Source organism: Oncorhynchus tshawytscha, unplaced genomic scaffold (assembly GCF_018296145.1).
Source record: "Oncorhynchus tshawytscha isolate Ot180627B unplaced genomic scaffold, Otsh_v2.0 Un_contig_4521_pilon_pilon, whole genome shotgun sequence".
Lineage (NCBI taxonomy): Eukaryota > Metazoa > Chordata > Actinopteri > Salmoniformes > Salmonidae > Oncorhynchus > Oncorhynchus tshawytscha.
The window spans coordinates 113,265-122,500 of NW_024609460.1; the positions used below are offsets into that span (position 1 = coordinate 113,265).

Below are 9,236 nucleotides of genomic sequence, written 5' to 3' on the forward strand. Positions count from 1 at the left end.
ATCACATAATACATTATATGGACATGATTTCTGAATGACAACCCCTTCCTCTGTCATCCATATGTTCAACATCTGTAAGGCACCTCAGTGAAGTATTGAATTTCAAGCACAGATTAAACTACGAAGACCAGGGAGTTTATCCAAAAGCCTCATAAAGAAGGGCAGTGATTGGTAGATGTGTAACAATAACAAATCAGACATTGAATATATCTTTAAGCATGGTCAAGTTAATAACGATGCTGTGGATGATTTATTAAAACACCCAGACATATCAAAAATGCAGTCGTCCTTCTGAACTGAGCTTGCAGGACAGGAAGGAAACTGCTTTAAGGATGTCCACCATGAGGCCATTGGTAATTTTTAAAACAGCTACAGAGAAGATGGGAGAAAACTGAGGATGGATCAACAACATGGTAGTGACTCCACAATAATGACTTAAATGACAGAGTGAAAATAATAATAATACAAATAACACTACAAGTCTTCCAAAACGTGCATCTGTATGCAACAAGACACTAAAGTAATACTGCAAAACAACCACGGCAAAGGAATAAACTTTTTGGCCTAAATGCAAAGCCTTACGTTTTAGGGCAAATTCAACACAATTCATGACTGAGTAACTGCCTTTTTATTCTCAAGCATGGTGGTGGCTGCATCATGTTATGGGTATGCTTTACATCGGAAAAGACTGGGGAGTTTTTCAGGATGAAAAGAAACGGGATGGAGCTAAACACAGGCAAAATCCCAGAGGAAAACCTGCTTTAGTCTGCTTTACACTTGATACTGGGAGAGGATTAAACCTTTCAGCAGGCCAATAACCTACAACACGAGTTGCTTACCAAGAAGACAGAATGTTATTGAGTGGCCAAGTTTCAGTTTTGAATTAAATATGCTTGAAATTTTGGGGAAAATTTGGAAAATTGCTCTCTAGCCATGAACCCTAACACCTTGACAAAGTTTGAAGAATTTTGAAATAATAATGGGCAAATATTGCACAATACAGGTGTGCAAAGCTCTTATGAGACTTACCCAAGACGACTCACAGCTGTAATCACTACCAGAGGTGTTTCTAACATGGATTGACCCAGGGGGTGAATATTTATCTAATCAAGTTATATTAGTGTTTTAAGTTTTGTTCATCTTCAATTATTTTTTAGAATTTTTCTTCCACTTTGACATTACAGAGTATTTTGTGTAAGATCGTTGACAATTGTTTATTTTTTCACAATTAAATCCATTTTAATCCCACTTTGTAAAACATATACATTTTTTGAAAGAAATCCAAGGGGTTGTTGACTTTCTATAGGCCCTGTATTTGCATTGTAAACATACTGCTTCCCAATAGATGTCCACTGTAAGGACACATTTCTTTACTCTAGACAAATCCTATGGGACACTACAGACACCCTGGTTCGATTCCAGGCTGAATCACAACCGGCTGTGATTGGGAGTCACGTAGGGCGGCGTAACAATTTGCCCAGCGTAGGCCGTCATTGTAAATAAGAATTGGTTCTTAACTGACTTGCCTCGTTAAATAAAGGTAAAACAAATATAAATAAAAATATAAAGTATCTGGATAAGGATACATGAGGTTGAGGCTGGTATTAGCATAGTACACTGAACAGAAATGTCAGCGCAACATGGAAATCAGTCAATTTAATTACATTCATTAGGCCCTAATATATGGATTTCACATGACTGGGAATACAAATAGCATCTGTTGGTCACATATAAGGTAGGGGGCGTGGATTAGGAAACCAGTCAGTATCTGGTGTGACCACCATTTGCCTCATACAGTACGACCCATATCATTCGCATAGAGTTGATCAGGCTGTTGTCCCAGTCCTCTTCAATGGCTGTGCAAATTATATATATATATTTATATATTTGTACTTTTTACCCCTTTTTCTCCCCAATTTTGTGATATCCAATTATTAGTTACAGTCTTGTCCCATCGCTGCAACTCCAGTATGGACTCGGGAGAGGCAAAGGTCGAGCGCTATGAGTCCTCCGAAACACAACCCTGCCAAGCCACACTGCATCTTGGCACAATGCCCGTTTAACCCGGAAGCCAGCTGCAGCAATGTTTCGGAGGAAACACCGTACAACTGGCGACCGTGTCAGCATGCATGCGCCTGGCCTGCCTGCCTGTGCGAAGTTGCTGAATATTGGCGGGAACTGGAACACTGTTGTACACGTTAATCCAGAGCATCCCAAACATGCTCAATGGCTGACATGTCTGGTGAGTATGCAGGCCATGGAAGAATGCAGGCCATTTTCATTCTCCAGGAATTGTGTGCATATCCTTGCGACGTGGGGCCATGTATTATCATGCTGAAACATGAGGTGATGGCGGCAGATGAATGGCACGACAATGGGCTTCAGGATCTGGTCACAGTCTCTCTGTGTCATACACGATCTCTGTCATCTGTCCGACACAGTTGAAACCATGATTCATCCAGAGAAGAGCACACTTCTCCAGCATGCCAGTGGCCATCAAAGTTGAGCATTTACCCACTGAAGTCGTTTACGATGCTGAACTTGCAGTCAGGCCAAGACCCTGGTGAGGACGACGAGCACACAAGATGAGCTTCCCTGAGACGGTTTCTGACAGTTGGTGCAGAAAATCTTTGGTTGTGCAAACCCACGGTTTCATCAGCTGTCCGAGTGGCTGGTCTCAGACGACCCCGCAGGTGAAGAAGACGGATGTGGAGGTCCTGGGTTGGCATGGTTACACGTGGTCTGCGGTTGTAAGACCGGTTGGACGTACTGCCAAATTATCTGAAACGACTTGTGGTTGAGAAATTAACATTTAATTATCTGGCAACAGCTCTGGTGGACATTCCTGCAGTCAGAATGCCAATTGCACGCTCCCTCAATACTTGAGATATCTGTGGCATTGTATTGTGTGACAAAACTGCACATTTTAGAGTGGCCTTTTATTGTCCACAGCAGAAGGTGCACCAGTGTAATGATCATGCTGTTTAATCAGCTTCTTGATTTGCCACATCTGTCAGGTTTATGGATTTTCTTGGCAAAGGAAAAATGCTCACCACCTGGGATATAAACAAATTTGTGGACAAAATCTGAGAGAAATAAGCTTTTTGTGCGTATGGAACATTTCAGGGATCTTTTATTTCAGCTCATGTAACATGGGACACTTTTACATGTTGCGTTTATATTTTTGTTCGGTGTATATATCATATCAAGTATCTTGTAGAAGGATATATGAGGTTAAGGCTGGTGGTACGTTTACTATACTGAACATATCATGTATCTGGAGGCCTGAAAAAGGGGAATAGGCCCTTCTGGTTTTAGAGGTTGCCTTCTTATTTGATTCGTACAGAAAAGTGTCTGTTTGAAATGTCAGATATCTTGTTTTTCTTTTCTACCATCATTCTGCAGTTCCTCTTTCTCTCTCAGGGCGGAGCCTCTTGTCAAGACCTCTCCTGTTGCTGATCATTGGGGTGTTTTGATTTGAAATGAGGACGTGGTAAATAACCTAAAGGGTTGTGATGAATCCTTACTCCTACTCAGCCATGCATTGACGTCTACGGGAGACTATGTTAAAATGTGGCTTAAGTGGAAGTTACACCTCTAAAGGAGTAGTCATTAAAAAGAGAATAGAAAACAAAGTGATTATCTGGCTCAGGCCACAGTGTACTGTGCATTAGTTTGGACCGCTAGAATTAGCGTTTGTGGGTTAGCGTTTGTGGTTAGCTAACATGCTAAGTAGCTGACAAGTAGTAAGTAGTTGTACAGTTGCTAATTAGCTGAAATGCTCAAGTTGTCTGTGATTTGATTAGAACACGGAACCGGTGATGTTACTAGACGTTCTCGTTATACACCACCCCATCCTCCCAGACCAATTTCCTTCCTTTTGTCTTAATTAAGTAACCTTCTGTCTTATGTAACCAAATATAACATGTCATACTCATTTGTGTTAACTATGTTACGTCTAGTCTATGAGGCCAGGCTGAAAGGGTGGACTAAACTCAGAAGAGAGAACTGGGTTGGGTTGGTAGTGAGAGTTAGCATACAGTAGAGTAGACATACATGACACAATATAAATGATATCAACTATAGAAACTGACACACTGTGTACTGTATACTCCAGCAGTAGATAGAGAGATAGATAGAGAGATAGAGACCAGCAGTAGATAGAGAGATAGAGGGAAGAGAGAGAGATAGATGAGAGAGAGAGATAGAGGGAAGAGAGAGAGATAGATGAGAGAGAGAGGGAGAGGGGGAGAGAGAGAGAGATAGATGAGAGAGAGAGAGAGGGAGAGCTAGAGTTAGAGGGGGAGCCAGATTGCGAGAGAGATAGACAGAGAGAGAGAGATAGAGATTGTGATTGCTGACCAGTAAATTGTCTCGTTACTGAAAACATGGTGCAAACAGAAGTCATTGTCATTATTTTATTCTCCATTGAATCATTTCTAATTTGTTTCATTTTTTTTCTCCCCTCGGTGCCTTCAGACCAGAAGTAGTAGCGAATCAGAAGGAACAAACTCATTCCCTGATGTGAGTGTTTAATTCAACCTGAAAGAGTTATCAAGTTACTCATCGATCACTAATAATAAAACACATCACCATCAACTGACGCCCGCTTTATGTGTTATGGTATTTTATATAGATACTGTTTAAATAGGAAATCATCTTAATAAGCAACATTGTTTAACATATATTAGTATCCTCATCTGAAAGCACCCTTGGGCAGAGCACCCTGGGTAAAGTGACCCCTTGTCTGCGTGTCACAAAGGATCTTGAACAAATGGCCAATAATGGGAGGACGTTGGTCAACATCAAGTCAAAGCAAGCTGGTTTCTAGGAGACAGAGGGGGAAAAGACAGTGATAGACAATTCTGTGATCCACATCCTTAATTAATCATTATAATCATATAGGGTGAGTACCAAATTACACCCTATTCCCTATATAGTGCACTACTTTAGACCAGGGCTGGCACCCTATTCCCTACATAGTGCACTACTTTAGACCAGGGCTGGCACCCTATTCCCTACATAGTGCACTACTTTAGACCAGGGCTGGCACCCTATTCCCTACATAGTGCACTACTTTAGACCAGGGCGGGCACCCTACTCCCAGAGATGCACCATATAGGAAATAGAGTGCCATTTAGGACACGGACAGAGTTTCTCTGTTTACAGGACTGAAATGTTTCTCTACCAACCCAACAAAACATTTCACAGCAGGTGAACCCAGATAGTTAATAAGTTGTTATTCCTGTCACTCCAGTGTAAAATTCAGAGTCTATAAAAATATTGACATTTACTTGAACATACATTTGTTTTCTGACTGTGTTATTAAAAAACGTCCATATGTCCTTATCCACTGCACAGTGGGATGTACTGTAGCTGGGACGATGTACTGTAGCTGGGATGATGTACTGTAGCTGGGACGATGTACTGTAGCTGGGACGATGTACTGTAGCTGGGATGATGTACTGTAGCTGGGACGATGTACTGTAGCTGGGACGATGTACTAGCTCTACGATGTACTGTAGCTGGGACGATGTACTGTAGCTCTACGATGTACTGTAGCTGGGACGATGTACTGTAGCTGGGCGATGTACTGTAGCTCTACGATGTACTGTAGCTGGGACGATGTACTGTAGTACGATGTACTGCTGGGACGATGTACTGTAGCTGGGACGATGTACTGTAGCTGGGACGATGTACTGTAGCTGGGACGATGTACTGTAGCTCTACGATGTACTGTAGCTCTACGATGTACTGAAGCTGGGACAATGTACTGTAGCTCTACGATGTACTGTAGATGGGACGATGTACTGTAGCTCTACGATGTACTGTAGCTGGGACGATGTACTGTAGCTGGGACGATGTACTGTAGCTCTACGATGTACTGTAGCTGGGACAATGGGTAGCTCTACGATGTACTGTAGCTGGGACGATGTACTGTAGCTCTACGATGTACTGTAGCTGGGACGATGTACTGTAGCTGGGACGATGTACTGTAGTACTGTAGCTGGGACGATGTACTGTAGCTGGGACGATGTACTGTAGCTGGGACGATGTACTGTAGCTGGGACGATGTACTGTAGCTCTACGATGTACTGTAGATGGGACGATGTACTGTAGCTCTACGATGTACTGTAGCTGGGACGATGTACTGTAGCTGGGACAATGTACTGTAGCTCTACGATGTACTGTAGCTGGGACGATGTACTGTAGCTCTACGATGTACTGTAGCTGGGACGATGTACTGTAGCTGGGACGATATACTGTAGCTCTACGATGTACTGTAGCTGGGACAATGTACTGTAGCTCTACGATGTACTGTAGCTCTACGATGTACTGTAGCTGGGACGATGTACTGTAGCTGGGACAATGTATTGTAGCTCTAGGATGTACTGTAGCTGTATGTACTGTAGCTCTAGGATGTACTGTAGCTGGGACGATGTACTGTAGCTCTACGATATGTACTGTAGCTCTACGATGTACTGTAGCTCTACGATGTACTGTAGACGATGTACTGTAGCTACGATGTACTGTAGCTCTACGATGTACTGTAGCTGGGACGATGTACTGAAGCTGGGACAATGTACTGTAGCTCTACGATGTACTGTAGCTGGGACGATGTACTGTAGCTCTACGATATGTACTGTAGCTCTACGATGTACTGTAGCTCTACGATGTACTGTAACTGGGACGATGTACTGTAGCTGGGACGATGTACTGTAGCTGGGACAATGTACTGTAGCTCTACGATGTACTGTAGCTGGGACGATGTATTGTAGCTCTAGGATGTACTGTAGCTGGGACAATGTACTGTAGCTCTACGATGTACTGTAGCTCTACGATGTACTGTAACTGGGACAATGTACTGTAGCTGGGACGATGTACTGTAGCTCTACGATGTACTGTAGCTGGGACGATGTACTGAAGCTCTACGATGTACTGTAGCTGGGACGATGTACTGTAGCTCTACGATGTACTGTAGCTGGGACGATGTACTGTAGCTCTACGATGTACTGTAGATGGGACGATGTACTGTAGCTCTACGATGTACTGTAACTGGGACGATGTACTGTAGCTGGGACGATGTACTGTAGCTGGGACGATGTACTGTAGATGGGACGATGTACTGTAGCTCTATGATGTACTGTAGCTGGGACGATGTACTGAAGCTGGGACAATGTACTGTAGCTCTACGATGTACTGTAGCTCTACGATGTACTGTAGATGGGACGATGTACTGTAGCTGGGACGATGTACTGTAGCTGGGACGATGTACTGTAGCTGGGACGATGTACTGTAGCTCTACGATGTACTGTAGAAATATTGTATAAAATAAGGCAGTCTGTTTCAGTAGGATAAACCTGATACAAACATTTCTGTGAGAAAAATCATCTTTCCAGTCCAAAACATAGTTTTTCTTGTTCTCAGATTTCTGCTGTAGCGGGATGCCGTGAGTTCCTTTTGTCGGTCAACAGCGTTTGTGAAATCCACAGACAGGTGGGGTTGCCGATGGAAACGGGGTTGCCGATGGAAACGGGGATACCTAGTCACTTGTCCAACTGAATGTATTCAACTGAAATGTGACACAAACTCGCAAGAGGTGATAAGACAACAACAACAACAGCTTATTCCAACAAGTTAAATGTCCCGATTCCCATCCATGGACTAAATCACTGAGACATTATAGACAATTCAACTGTTGCTTTACAGTGCAATACAAAGATGTCCATTCAAACTGATACTGTACTAAAATAAAATAAAATGTTTATAACGTTAATGTTTTCTTATGGATAATAATCCTCCTCATCATCGACAAGACTCAGAGAGTTATATAATAGTATGTTATTCAGCTTTGGCTTGTCTTTCTTTCATCTTTTCTTATTTTTGTTCTAATTTCTTCATCATCAGATAATTCATTAATTGATGTTAATCTTTTTTGTTTTGTTTTATAAAGAAAATATGGAACATTTAAAACAAAATAAAAGACCAAATTGTCTGTAATAATGACATAGCTATGACCAAGATGTCTGAATGTTTGTGTCTTCAACCAATGGCCTGAGGACAGTTAATTAGCTCCACCCACTGAACACCCGTGACCACGCCCCCACCCCGCACAAACGTATGTCTCTGGATGCGTCCCAAAATGGCACCCTATTCCCTTTATAGTGCACTACATTTGACCAGGGCCGATACGGCAATAGTGCACTACTCTTGGCACAGCCAGAAGAGGACTGGCCACCCCACATAGCCTGGTTCCTCTCTAGGTTTTGGCCTTTCTAGGGAGCTTTTCCTAGCCACCGTGCTTCTACACCTGCATTGCTTGCTGTTTGGGGTTTTAGGCTGGGTTTCTGTACAGCACTTTGAGATACCAGCTGATGTACGAAGGGCTATATAAATACATTTGATTTGATTTGATGATTTGCTCTTGACTAGGGTTCTGGTCAACAGTAGTGCACTATAAAGGGAATTGGGTGGTATATGGAACACAATTTTAGTGTGTTTAGGACGGCCTCGTGTCCCATCCCGTCGCTACAGGTCCTCTAGTGGACGAGGTGCTTCTGAAGGACAAAGAAACAAAGGACATACAGCTAGAAGACATAGTAAAAGGTGATGGTGGCAGCTGGTGGAGGTGGAGTGTAGTTCGACCTGGTGGCCACTGGGGGGCGATATAGGGATTTATCCAGTCGGAATGCCCACCACACACTGGGTTGTACGGTCTGACGTGGATTTGACATGGTTGGCCATCCCAAATGCAACCCTATTCTCTATATAAAGTGCACTTCTTATGGCCAGAGCCCCATAGACTCTTTTATCCTAAAAGTAGTGCACTATTGCACTATATAGGGAATAGGGTGCCATTTAGGAGGAAAAACTGTGTAATGTGAACCTGTCCCATCAGCTGATCCTCCAAACAGTTTTTCATTGGAGGTGCCTGAGACTTGAAACCACCTGACATCTCAATGTTCAGTTTGTTTGTGTGTTTCTCCGTAGCTCTAACCAACAGTGCAGTCAGTCTGCAGAGAGACAGTAACATCAGCCGGTCTCTGACTGACAGAGAGACAGAGAGAGAGAGAGAGAGACAGTAACATCAGCCGGTCTCTGACTGACAGAGAGACAGAGAGAGAGAGAGAGAGGCAGGGGGAACCCGTGTGTGAGTACTAAGGGGATGGTACGTCCATTACCAGGTTGGCTGGGAGAAGAACAGTCCCTCACACAGCCTCCCTGGCAGCAGTAGG

General features: G+C 43.1%; 1 protein-coding gene across 1 annotated transcript in view; it reads right to left on the reverse strand.

Moving 5' to 3' along the window:
• Positions 1–6,961: 6,961 nt before the first annotated feature.
• pde8a (phosphodiesterase 8A) overlaps positions 6,962–9,236 on the reverse strand; it is a gene marked incomplete at its 5' end in the record, with an annotated part of 53,721 nt that continues 51,446 nt past the window's right edge. The window contains 1 exon segment of the mRNA XM_042315422.1: positions 6,962–9,236. This exon segment is cut by the window's right edge and continues 550 nt beyond it.